This window comes from Nestor notabilis, unplaced genomic scaffold (assembly GCF_000696875.1).
Source record: "Nestor notabilis isolate BGI_N333 unplaced genomic scaffold, ASM69687v1 scaffold3454, whole genome shotgun sequence".
In the NCBI taxonomy this organism is placed as follows: Eukaryota; Metazoa; Chordata; class Aves; order Psittaciformes; family Psittacidae; genus Nestor; species Nestor notabilis.
Window position 1 is genome coordinate 18701 of NW_009926747.1, and position 14510 is coordinate 33210.

At 39.9% G+C, this 14510-nt stretch overlaps 1 protein-coding gene across 1 annotated transcript in view; it reads right to left on the minus strand.

Moving 5' to 3' along the window:
* Positions 1 to 14510, minus strand: part of SLC2A13 (solute carrier family 2 (facilitated glucose transporter), member 13) — a 121630-nt gene that overhangs the window by 9551 nt on the left and 97569 nt on the right. The gene's annotated exons all lie outside the window — the stretch shown is intronic.

The window sequence follows — 14510 nt, forward strand, 5'->3', positions numbered from 1 at the left end:
AAACATCTGACATCTCTGTGCTCTACAGAGTGCCTGATCCTTGTCCTAATTCTGATCCTGACTAGATACACTTGGTTCACCCCAGTACAAATTAAAATTAACTAGTAATAATTTAATTATATGATTTCATAATCATGACCAAATCATAAATAATTCAAATATATTAAAAATGCATAAACCTATGAGAGGTCATGCAACTATGAAAAATAATCATCTGTTCACTTAACAAACAACTAGCAGTCATACCTACAGAATTTTAATGGGCAGAATGCAAATTAAAACCTGATCAAAATGCAGTATCTTAATGAGTTTTGAGCATGAGCATCTTAGTTGAAATCACTGTCTGTCCTGGGTTCAGCTACAGCAGTCATTTTTTCTCCTTCTCAGTAGCTGGTGCAGGGCTGTGTTTTTGACTTTCAGTCTGGGAACAATGCTGATAACACCGATGTTTTTAGTTGTTGCTAAGTAATGTTTACTCTGACCAAGGACTTTCTCAGTCTCATGCTTTGCCAGAGAGGAGGGGAAGCCAGGAGGAAGCAGAGACAGGACACCTGACCCAAACTGGCCAAAGGGGTATTCCATACCACAGCACGTCATGCCCAGTATAGAAACTGGGGGGAGTTACCCGGAAGGCCCAGATCGCTGCTCGGGTCGGGCTGGGTATCGGTCGGCGGGTGGTGAGCGGTTGTGTCCTCTCCCCTTGTTATTTCCCTTATCATTATTATTGGTAGCAGTAGTGGTTTGTATTATACCTTAGTTACTGGAGAGCTGTTATCTCAACTCGTGGGAGTTACATTCCTCCAATTCTCCTCCCCATCCCTCTGGGAGCGGGGGGAGGAAGCAGGGGAGTGAGCGAGCGGCTGCGTGGTTCTGAGTTACCGGCTGGGCTTACACCACGACACTGTCCTTCATGCACTTCTACCTATGAACATTTAAACTAATCCAGTCAGACAACAGGTCACAGTTTCAACATATGGTATTTTGTGTTTCTTTTTAACATTGGACACTTTCAGGTACAAAATCAGCTCTTCAGTTGAGGGGAAAAAAAAAAAGGAAGAATACGGCTTCTCTCTTTTTATATTTTTTTTTTTTTTTTTTGTGAGAAACTTCAGAATTGCCCTAAATTTCAGCAAAGAATGAAACAAGAGACAAAAAGAAAGGAACAGAAATATTTCGTCTGATCCCAATTCTCATACTGAAATATTTCATATGCTGTAGTTTTCACTAAGTCTTTCTTTCAAGAACCATCAACTCTCAAAGAACTTCACCAAGGTGCAGATCAGCAAAGAATGTTCAGAATTTGGGTAAATACGATGGAGGTGGTACTAACCAAGATTTTGAAGCCTTTGTTATATCAGTAGATATTTTAGTACTACAGTAGTATCAAGAAACGTAAGAAGGTTTTCTGTCTTCTACCAGACAGAGTGGGAAAATCACCATGATATGGTAGATGGCAAGACCCGCTCCTGTAACACCTAAAGTATCACATGGCAGGTCTGGATGGAGATGTGACCTGTGTGATGGGGCTGTGGCTCAACAACACCACTTGCACACAGGGCAGCCAGTGGGATGAGAATTATTGCTACCACCACCTTGGCAACTGCTGCAAATCCTCTCTTCAATCCTATTCACAGCAGTCAAGCACAAACTGAAAAGAAACACCTTGTGCCACAGCAAGGGCACAGGCACACGGCAAGCCCTCACAAGAAATGGCACCTGGAAATATTTAATGTCTTGTGAAATAGATATCATTTCACAGATTTTAAACACAAGCACAAAGCTATCTCTGCATGACAACCAGCACAGAGGTGTCACAGAGGCATTCGGGAAACAGAATGAGCGATTATTTCCCCTCTGCAGCCATCAGGGTTGAGAAAGACTTGTGGAATCCCTAGGACCCCAGAATGTGCTTCAAAATTTGTTTAGTTTTTTTTTGTGGTTATACAGAAATAATTTCCTTTTGGAACAGTGAGCTTCAGCAAGGAGCATGCATAGGCACCTATGCCTTCATCCAGTCATTGCTGGCTTCCCGTATTTTTCTAAAGGGAGGGAGTGCTCATTAATAATTTGGCCATTTCTTTTGACAGACAAATCTTCGGGGGATCTCAGAGAGATGAATGTTTTACTGGAAGGTGGCTACCAGTCACCCCAGAGGGCTCCCACTGTGAACCTGTGCTGCACGATGCTTTCCACTGAAAACGAGACAGATTTGGTCACTCTTTTATTACTCACAGGTGCCTGCAGGCAGGCAGGCTTCATTCTCTTCAAGCTCTTTTATGACAAAAATGCTCATAAATGTAGGACTCTCAAATATTTTTTGTTAAAGACAGACTGGCATTCAGCATCCATGATGGGCTGGCATATGAAATGTTTCAGCTGTGCGCAAACCCCTCTCTGTAGCTCAGCACTCCTGGACCTTCCCTGGACTGGAGCAGCTGCTTCTGCTGCTGCCAGAGATGCTGTGTGGTCATCCCCGCTCTGACATGTTTGAGAGCTTATGAACAGAGCACCAGGCTCCAAACAAAATACAACTGGAGTACCTGAACTGGAGAATTTCTAGCTTCCGTTTTGAAATCTAAAAGCATTAGTCTTTCTGATTGTATCTCCTTGCAGCATGAATACTTAATTAAATTACAGAAACAAACTAGTCTGAAGATTATGATGTTAAATGGAGCATTTCAGAATTTCATGCAAGTTTACTATAAAATAAATCTCACCTAATATTTAATCTCAGGGTTTTTTTCACCTGATTTTACATTTGGTTTACTTAATAATTAGCGTTTCTAAAGCTCAGAAATACCAACCAAGCCACCTATCCATTGTAGAAGTATCTATTCATGCAGCAGACACCTCTTTCATATGGTATATGAAGACAGATTGCCTCAATGAATACTGGTGGAAACGGCTGAGTATAGAGCTCAATAATAACAAGTAAAAATACCTTAGTATTAATTAAAGTATTATTAACAGAACAATGTGTAAAAATTGCTGGCATGACTTAAGAGTCTATTCCATAAAATGAAGGCAAAGGCCAGCTGCAAATAACAATAAGGAACAGCATCTTTTATTCCATCAGTTGAGGAACTGCAAGACAGCTCAAGGTCAAAATTTTAGACATCTGAAGTTGAGTAAAACAAACTTTATCCAGATTTGTATTCTTACTTGCACTTAAAAGTCATCTTTATTGAGGCTTGTGCTGTTCACCAAGTGTCAGAATGTTAAAAGAATGTCATCAGCATCTCAAAAGCATCACTTGAGTTACAATTGCCAGAAGTAATTCTAAGCCCACTGTCAAAAAGACCAAAGACAAAGACAGCAAGGTTGTTGTTGCTGTAACTCAGAATGAAGGTAACTTAACAGGAATTTTCACTAGAATTTCAACCTTCAAACAAAATAGGTTCTATTTCAGTGTCATAATTTTGTTTTTCTTAATGCTTCCAAACACTCCAGGAAACAATAAAGAAATAGAAAAAAATGTATTGCTTTTAATTACCCCAAAGTTTTAGATGTACAAAGGTATTGTAAAAAACATACTTTCATGTCGAAATCTGGTATATAAAGTTTGTAGAGAATAGTGAGATTCTATAGTTCAATTTAGAAAAACAAGGCAAATCCCACCCAAACCCTGCTGACAGAATTATAAGAAGTTACCAGATGTGCACTGAATGGTGAGCACTACCAGTTCAATTCATCATCCAAATGACTTATTTGCCATGTTCCAGTCCCTAAAGCCCACAAAAGGCTGCCTACCCTGCAAGCATAGCACTCAGCGGCAGCCTGGTTCTGGCTCTCCTGCTGCAGGCACTGCTGAGGTTTTAGAGCTAGTTCATTTAGTGCTTATGCCATACAGCACTCCCTGCACCTTACAGAGCCTGCTGAAAAAACCATCACTGTGCAGAAACGATTTCCCACAGAGCTATTAAAACCTTAAAATCACAATGAACCATGTATTCCAATGGGAAGTGAAGAGAGAACAAAATACTTATTCTTCTGACATGCCCACTGAAATCAAAAGGAAAGCGGGGGGGTGGGGTAGAAATAATTTTCTGAATTTGCTTTTTTGTTGAACCCAAGACAAAAAAGGACGTGGACTTTAAAATATAGATCAATATTACATGTATTAGCATACCTTCTTTAGCCCTTCTCTGCTTTACTGGATTTCCAGTTATTGACATACATACAAAATTTATATTTTAATAGTTCTAACAATAACCTTTTGGCCAACTTAACCTTCCATCTGAAGGACCGAACTGTTACATTCAATTTCTGCAATAGTAATTTAGACAAAAATACTACATTTTAACTATTGCCAGTGACTGTCTGTCTGCCATTACAACTGAAATCTCTCCAGACTAAAAATTTAAGATCTTGCATTCGTTGCTTTAAATAGATGATGGAAGAGTATCTTTAAAAGGAGCTTTTCCCTGATTCCAGTAGGTGGCAATAGCTCTGCCCTAAAAAGCTCAGAGAAACTGGTGCTTCAGAGGGGAATGATGCACCGCATGCTGGCCTACACCCGCTGCACTGAGGAGGCTCTGAAGAAAATAAACCAGCAGAGCCATCGAAAGAGTGATTCCTCCATTGTCAGCCCTAAAATTCATTGGAAACCATTAACATAGTAACAGAACCCCAAGGAGATCTATATAATATTCTAAGACCACTTATAACAAGATAATTATTTCACGTCTAATTTGTGAGAATGAGCACTTAAGAGTGTTGCTCTGCTTTGATTTGTGCATGCAAATACAATACCTATGCCCAATCTAAGTAATATAATATAATACAGAAATGTTAAGTGATTACACTATCTCTAGTTTATGACATTTATAAACATTGGGTATTAAAGTCTTCATTGTTACATGGAACTCAAAGTTTGGGATCTGGCAGTAGAAGAACTCGGCAGAAATCAAAGTAATCATCTATTTTCCATGGTTTCAGACAACTGAAAAGAACTTTACATACATAAGTACTTTTAACAATAGTTATTTTGCCAAGAAAATGAGCTAAATGGGAACATACATCATCTGAATCACAGGTCTGAAGAACTAAATCATCATGCAGAACCTCAAACTCATCTCTCATTATCATTTATGCAAAGCTAATGTGACAGCTGTGGAAAGCTACAGGAAAAAGGAAAGCCTATATATCCTATAAGCAAGAAGAAATGCCCAAAGTGCTGCTGTTCAGAAGTACAACCTGACATCTAACAGACTGTCCATTTCCTACCCTGTACTAACCGATGAGCTCAGTCAAAGTAAGGTCATGACTTTAAATCAAGTGAATCAATAATTCCAGCTCATCTTGTGCCAGTGAGGAATTGATGTTACTGCCTCCATTCTCAAGGAAATTAACTACACATGCAGACAGCACATACAATAATTTATATGAATTAAATTCATTGAACACATTGAATTATTCAACAGTCCCAATGCAGAAATGTGTTAGTTTATTTTCCCTCAAAAAGAAAAAAAAACCCAAACCTCTAAAAACTTCATTGTTTTTAGAAGAAGGGAAGATATCACAGTTTTGCTCTATCAGATAATGTTATTATTGAAGAGTTAGTTATTATGGAATAAAGGTGTGTAAGATTTGGATTAGGGATGCTGTTAAAGGTACAAGTGGCTGTATGGAGGAGCTGGGTTTGACCCTGCTGAATGTTCTTTATCAATAAAAATCCCCAAACACATGCATATTTCAAAAATACTTCCAGTCTGCAAAACAGAGAAAATTTCAATTTAGTAAATCCATTTCAGAGTGCAAAAACCTAAAGGAATCTGCTGAGACAATTTTCACTAAGGATTTTTATTTCAATCCAAACTTTAGATCCTAACTGAACATGTTATGTGAAAAACAAGTATTGGAAATATTATTCCCCCCTCAGAAAAAACCTCCTCATGCTCCCAAATATGAGTCTGTTCCTTTTGCTTTGGCTCCCAGGCAGAGGGAAAATCCCCAGCTCTCTCCCAGCAGCAGCCCCCTGTACATCATGCTCTCTGGTCAAGCATCCTCCTCTGCCCCTCTCTCCAGTCCCCTTGGCCAAGGAAAGCACTGGGGCCATTCTCTGTGCCAGTGCAACACCGCCCACGGGGAGGTATGGATGCCTTTCAATCTATCCCTGAAAAGATGGGCACTAAAGAAGCTAATTAGCAACAGGCTCCTATGGGCAATAAGTGACTCCTTCTCCGATGCACATTTCATAAGAGAAAGGGAGAGAAAAAAGAAGCTGCAGGAATTATCCATGCACTCTAAGCACACTGACAAGAGACTGCCAATTCTCTCATACATGTTGGCATTTTTTTCCTTTTGCTTTCCTACATCCATCGTCAACTAGAAGCAAACATGTTTTTTAAATGGGAAATGAGCATTTTCCTTCTAGTTCCATCTCAGCTGACCAGAGAGTGACTGAAATGAGCACAAAGCTTGCTCCTTCAGCTGGATATAAATTCAAATTCTAAAACATCTTCCTCCTTGGACCATGCTTAAGTGGTGAAGAGCACTGACTCAACACAACTTTCCATTTAAATAACCCATTTTTTTTCTAACACAAGCCAGCATTTGGAAATGTTTTAGCTCAAGGACCACTTCTGCTTTTCTTTTCCAGTTAACTCAAGGCTATTGCACCTAAAGTTGTTACAACAAGCAACCCAAATAGCTGCCAGCATGTCTTTTCATCACTCTTTACCAGAAGGACTTTTAAGCATTAACTTACAATAAGATCTAGAAGCAGTGTTTAGCAGCAAAGTGCAATACAAATGAACAGGTAGAGAAGAAATGTAAAAATAATGTTTCAAACTAACCAGTCCTGCTTTAAAATCCTGGTTTGTGCTGGATGTCCTCAGCATATAAATGAAACACTTCCAAAGTCATTATGAAGTCATTCACTTCATAAGAGGACTGACTAGGAGTATATCTTGTCCTTTTCAAGCATCCAGAATTTGCCACTGGTTGAGCAGATATAATGAGTTAGAGCTATTAATAGTAATACTTGAGTAATTACCTTAAAGAAATGTAAATAGTTTCAATTTGCATTATCATGTCAGTCTGCTCATTATTTTAGATCTAAAATGCAGATACAGTATACAAAGGACTTTAACTGTTCAGGCATTAGTCAGTCAAAAATAAAATAATAAAAAATGGGGGTTTTCCCCCTTGAACATAAAAAAAATAAATCGAGACTATCTTGTGTTAAAGTTATAACAAAATTTCACCCTTAATTTAAGTACATATACAAATTCTGTCATATTTTCCAATGCTTAAAGAGATCTTAATATGGTTATCAGACTGACCATGAAATAATTTCCTTATGCACTTACAGCCCAGAAAGCCAACCGTATCCTGGGCTGCATCAAAAGAAGCATGACCAGCAGGTCAAAGGAGGTGATCCTGCCCCTCTGCTCTGCTCTCATGAGACCTCACTTGAAGTATTGTGTCCAGTTCTGGTGTTCTCAACATAAAAAGGACGTGGAGCTGTTGGAGCAAGTCCAGAGGAGGGCCACGAGGATGATAAGAGGGCTGGAGCACCTCCCATATGAAGACAGGCTGAGAAAGTTGGGGCTGTTCAGCCTGGAGAAGAGAAGACTGTGTGGAGACCTTATAGCAGCCTTCCAGTATCTGAAGGGGGCCTACAAGGATGCTGGGGATGGACTCTTCGTTAGGGACTCTAGTGGTAGGACAAGCGGTAATGACTTTAAACTTAATACAGGGGAAGTTCAGGTTAGATATAAGGAGGAAGTTCTTTACTGTGCGTGTGTTGAGGCACTGGAACAGGTTGCCCAAAGAACAGGTAAATGCTCCATACAGGGCAGTGTTTGAGGCCAGGCTGGACAGAGCCTTGAGCGACATGGTCTCATGTGAGGTGTCCCTGCAGGTGGCAAAGGGGTTGGAACTACATAATCTTAAGGTCCTTTCCAACCCAGACCATTCTATGATGATTCTATAAAAGAACTTAAAATTGTGATGTCTCAAAGGTTTGAGCAGGAAGACTGGTTGAAAGGATAAGAACATTAAAATTGTACTTGTATTGCTACCTACTCATCACCAAATAACACAGGCTTCATCTATGATTGCAGACACAATATTCTGCATCGCTTCATCCTTCTGTTCTTCCTATTTTCTCTTTCCAGTTAGCAGAGATGACATTAAAATATGTATAGATTTCTTAAGTTCCTCTTCTACCTCCCTAGCTCTCCAGAATCACATCAGTATACGCACCATTAGACTGTGATTATGCTAATATCCTCCCTACAGAAAAGACCTTGTGCCTTAGAGTTTGGGCTGACAAAGACTGTAATCAGTTTCAGATCTTTTTTCATTTCTGTTTTTGCACGTCCCACTAATATTAGATATTATTATGCTGAAGTACGTACTCCTAATCAACTAGGACAAATAGCATTGTCTCCTGCCACCCAGCTACTCCAGTTTTCTACACTTAATGGCAATGGTGAAGATAATCAGAATTTAATTCTATTTGAAACTGCATATATTTTGATTTTCTTTCCTAAACAACCCCGGAGAGCAGACAGGGAATTGTTCTGATCCCTACTGAAGTGATGAATATTTCAATTTAGTAAACATCTAGCATATTGTCCAGAAAGAAATCTCTCTAAGACTACTGGTTGTAATCGCAGCTCTTCTGAGTGCTGCTTATACACATGCAGATGTCACTGTTCTGTGGATCCTGCTAGTTTCCTGAATTATTTACTCCCTCTACTGCTTTTCTACCTTGCAAATGTGAGAACCATAATTCTATGTATAATCTTCATTTACTGATCTGAAGACTTAGTTGGAGAAATACTAGTTTCTCCTCTAGCTGCTGCTGAATTAAGCAGCACTTTCTAATGCAGGCCCTTGTACAAAGATTCCAAATCATCATTTCAGCAAAAAAATCTTCTATCAATACTTCCTGCACGACAAAACAAGCAATGTCTACCCATGGACAGAGGAGTACTTCATTCCTGGAAGGCTGCTCTGGTGCTAGCCTTCCCGTGGTAACAGGAAAGGTCTGTATACCCGTTCCCCATGACGTACTGAAATTAACTTCTCAGTCTTTAAATGTGTGAATACACACATACCTTTTTTTGGCATCAGTAAAACAGCAACAGCAACTTTTACAAATGTACTTGTCACATTGCAAAAGCATCTTTATAAGACATTGACTAGAAAAAACAGTGTAATGAACTTAAATTTGTCTTTATTTACAAGCAGCAAAAGGAACCTGACATTTCTAGAAAAACCAAATGTTGCTACCAAGAAAAAGGATTGTAATCATTTTAACAGGCACATCTGCCGTGCATTAGAGAACAAGTGGCACTGTATGAATGTAAAGCTCCTCAGAATACTCCCAAGGCTTTGACAGACACTGGCATGTCCCCCGTTGGACATAAACCAGGCTGTTGTCTGGGAATCTAGCTAATGAACTCCCATGGATTTTTTTTAACCACTGAAATCTAGTTAGAATCCAGGCTCAAACACCAAGGTCATCAGGCACACTCCTGCGGTGGAAACCCTCCTGAAGCTGGGATCCAGGGTTTGCCTGCCTGCCTGCCCCGCTTCCTCACATTGCCTGGGTAATTCAAACCCACCGGTCCCCAGAGCAGGTTTCCAAGATACAGTTACACTGCTCAGCAAACCCAATGGCTATGCCAACCGGCACACAGTCACACTAAACAGCATTAATGAGCATCTGTAAACATGCCATTAATTTTAGGCGGAAGGAAGGAGCTCAGGAGGGCACTGGCCAGAGGAAGATGAAGAGCTTTGCAAAAACAGAGCTCTTCTTGTGCTCCCCTTAGAGAGGGGAATTCTTGTTTATATTGACAAAAGCAGGATTCTCCATGAAGCATTAAACTCCCACGGCAGGGAGATGTTCCTTTAATGAAGTTAATAAAAATGGCCGAAGAAAGCAAATCACTGCTCTTCTCCCGTTACAGATTTCTGTTCCCAACCATCCTCCTTCAAGGACCTTGGAGACCTGCCAGATAATTTTGTGGACAGGATGGCTTCTAGGCTTGTCTCTGATCTGCAGATGATGTTATTATTTCTTCATAATTGTTTACTGTATAAAGTCAACATCTTTTTCTCCAGAGGGAGACTGCTCAGAGTCACTCAGAGAGCTTTTTAGCTTGCAGTTGTGGGCCTGCTGTCATCTTGACAACATACTCATGTCAAGGTTAATGTCATGTCAAGGCACTAATAGCTCCTTCCCTTGTGCGGTTATTCTTTCAACTGTAAGAATATTAATGCAATTTGAAGTTACTTCTAGAGCATTCTTGGCTGGCCTTTAGAGTTATCGCAATTACAGGGACAGAAGTTTCAAGGTTTCTGAGAGTATAGTGGGAGTAATTGCAATTGTACGGAAGAACTAGATTTCAGTTTGTGCTCTAAAAGCACAGAACTGAAAGCAATCACCTCCACATTCAGTCCTGGCTGAGAGACTCTACCCATGGCTTCTGTTGTGACACCTGAGCTTCAGAATGGAAGCTTCCCATTGCATCCCCCCCCTGCAAAGTGAGATAATGCTTTTTATCAACTTCACGGGGATTTTATAATTCAATGTTCATGAAGAGAACAGAACTGTAAGCCTTTCTATGCTACTGCTAAATGCAAAACTTCCCTAAATCCTGGAGAACAGCCTCCTAACACAGAATCCTCAGACTGCACTGAGCAAGAAGACACAGCTGCTCTTCTTTTATTACAAAGTGAATAATTTAAGAATATTCTTGCTCACTGCCTTGAAACCATCTTTTATATGTCTCTGGGTAGAGCTGGAGGCAGCAAGATTTGCATGTCAACAGTTGTTTTGTTACCTGGTTCAGTAATACCAAGGGCAGCAAAGCACCTGACTGTGCTGGTGCCTGGGCAGGACGCTTCTCTCTGTGTTATTCCAACACCAGTCAGGCTTATGTAACTGATTAAATAATAAAAAATACACCTCTATTCTTTATCTTACACGTATGATGCAAGTGTACCCATGGCACATTACCCACACTGCTTCAAGGCCTGCCTTGGACTCACTTAGATTTATTCTTATGCAGTGGCTGCTGCTGGCCACCGAGTTCCCCAGATTCAAAAGAACCCAAATGCTATAATTCTTCTTGAAAAACATTTGGACACTCTCATTGTGTCCCTTGGTTTCTATGACAACCACAGCAACATACACAGCCTTGCTGGCAGCCACAGGAGACTGAAATCTCTGCTCTCTTCTCTCCCCTCCCCAGAACTTCTCAATGTAGAACTTACCATAACCAAATAAATATGATTAACAATAAGCATAGAGGTGGTGTCTAGTACACCAGGCTGGCACAGGGGAAACATCTTGCAAATAAAAATATATTACAGTATTTTATGATAAGAGTCAAAACATTGCCTGCTACGTCAGTGTTATTGAAGTACCTTGGGACCAACTGTGCAAAGAAGAACAGTGCAAAGCTAGAAATACATACACAGGAGGGTTTTCTATGGCAGCCTGCATGGCTGCAGAGAGCTTCAAATAAAGTGACAATGCCTTGTCTGTTGGTGCCTTTTCACATTTCTCGCCTTGCTGGTAGGTTACACAGGAGGAAAAGATAAGCCTCTGAGTGAATGTCAGGACGGCTGGGGCTAAGATGCCCCTTCCCCATCCCTGGCAGTGTTCAAGGCCAGGTTGGACAGGGCTTAGAGCACCCTGGTCTAGTGGAAGGTGTCCCTGCCCATGGCAGGGGTGTTAGAACTAGACGATCTTTAAGGTCCCTTCCAACCCAAACCATTCCATGATTCTACGAAGATGGCTGCAGAGCTATGTGGCTGCACACACCTCGTCTGATGACATCCCATGCACCTCTCCATGGCTGCAGCTCCCAGCTTTCCAGTGGGAAAATCATAAACCAGTGTGATTGCAGCAGCAGTGAAATGCTCTGCACGGCACCATTGATCTGAGTCCAGCAGAAGCCATTTCTCCAAACCTGCATCAGGCAGGATAGTGAGAGCTGCTGCTTTCGCTAACGTTCAGGCAAACTGAAGTCCAACAAATCCAAAACAAATAGCTTGGGTCTTCCTTCTCTCCTGAGTGAAACTAATGGCAAAATAAATTGGCCATATAAGGCTTCCAAGTCTGGAGGTTTTATGCCATTTACTCATTCAGCCAACACTGGCATGAAGCCATCAGTATACACAGGAGTTATAAAGAGGGCACATGCGGTAACTGTGGTTATGAGCTTTCCATAGATCACAAAATCATCTTTCAAATTATTAAACCAGTTTCTGATTGTAAAAACGTCATGTATTTTTAAAATAACTGCCACTCTATGTCTAGCTTGTGACAAAGTAACTTTGTGAAATGAAGAGCTGCATTTTCAAGCATCAGCACGGTCATAATTTCTTCCCCACTGCTGTTAGTTTGTCTTAGCACTGGTTCTCCCTATGCTGCCAGAAAGATACAGAAAATTCCTGAGGGGATGTAACCCCACCGTTTTCACTGCAGCAATCTTCTCATTTGGTGGGGAAATCCTACAGCTTTGTGGGGCTGTTTTGCTGTAAAGCAGACTGAGGATTTGAGAAAGATGAGCTGGGCTAGCAAGTACATTAATGTGAACCCTTGGAAGCCAAAATCTATGGGGATTCCCTCTGGACAAGTATGCAAAAATACACATATCTGCGAGGAGGAGGAGGCAAAACACTTCCCTGTTCTGCAGGGCTTGGAAGGCACAGAAGGTGCCACCTGACATTTCACAGTTTGAAAGATGAGCTTTTAGAAAACTGCCTGATTACACAGACCAGGAGGAGATGGGATTAGAAATTAATTAAATAAACACCAGAAATGGAGATGAACACAATCTTTGGAAAAAGAAATGTGGATATTTTACTGGTTTTCCATCTTAAGGCAGAACTCTAGTGACGACCAATGTAACACATTTAAAATTGTTTTGTTTTCTCTTGAAAGATATTGGAAAGAGTCCTTATGCTATGAAATTACTGTACAATATGGAAATATTATAGTTTGCAAAACGGAAAGGAAATACATCTTTCCTATCTAATTTGCTCCAATAGGCTGTACAGCAAGGAGTGCTATGTGAGAGTGAACCATGGCTATAAAAGGATTACTGATGCCCACATTTACTACGTTATACAATAACACTGCCTAATAAATAAAGTTTTATTTTATCTATCAACTACTCATAACAAGTTTATGTTTCCATTTGTCTTCTTGTGTACTAGTACAATGTTGCTAACTACAGACATGTTACTTAGAAATACAGCATATATGAAATGAAAGTTTATTTAGAATAGAGAGAGATCTGTTACCTTATGAACATGACTATGAGAGACTATCATGCAGAACACATCAGGATATTAGGTAATATGCAAGATATGTTGTACTATGCACCATTGAAGAACAAGCAAGAGGGATGAGATTTTGTAGTTTTCACAGTTATATATTAATAAACAGAAATAGCCCCCAAATCACAGTGCTTTTAAATTAGGATTCCAAAGAATATAAGCTGTTCTCATCTGCATCTGGAATGAACTACTAGGCATAACATTCTAATAGTACTGAAATCCAAAGGAGGGCAATTTTAGAGTAATTTTAAATTAATGATTCTACGATTAGTAGGTATTTCCATAGCTTCCAACCTCTGTCCAATATGACTCACTGACACTATGCACTTGGTTTAACTTCAAAAAGGGAAAAAAGCCCAAAACACCACACAAACCTTTGCCTATTTCCAAGTGTGTTTATGGCATGTGGGTGGCACAGCTGAATTATGGTGAGGAGGTTTTATCAGCAGTAATTACACATTTTATGAGCAGTAATTATATAATTCCCTTGTGGCAATGAACCATTCTAAACCCTAATCCAAGCCATAATCATTATTAAAGTATTGATAAAGCCTTTACAGAATGTTGTTCCAACTCATAAAGCCATTCCTTAAGAACAGTCAATACTTCAGAAAACTTGAAGAAAAACCATCTTAAGAGGTCTGATGCATTTTGGAGTTGCACTGGGATTTATCTACCAATGCACACATTTTTACATGCCAAGTGCAATATACAACATGATGCCACTTTTAAGCACAGGAACAGAGTAATCTGTGGCCACAAACTATGCTTTGATAATTTGAAGTTTTCAGATTTGTATTATTTTAGATTATTCAGCTGAGCAACTCAGTTTCTTTAGTAGGCCAGTATTAAAAGTGTGGTTTAATTAAAGCATTTAAACAGAAAATTAATTCAGATGGCTTTAAGTGTGTACTTAGGGAATATGCCACCTTAAATGAATGAAGACATCAGGGAAAATTAACTTCTCTAATTGCTAGTGTACTTTTGCCATAGTTTCTAAGTGGCAGACTACATCGAACTGGCTGCACACATCAGGTCATGGCTTTTATTTACAACAATTATTACAATGTGATCACCCACTTTCGACAATGCCAAGTTGGTTTCTTTTTTCTCCTAACATCCCAAGAGTAACATTTATGTAAAAGCAAAGGTATTCTTGATAGCAAAAAAACATCAATAGAGCACAAAGCCAGAAA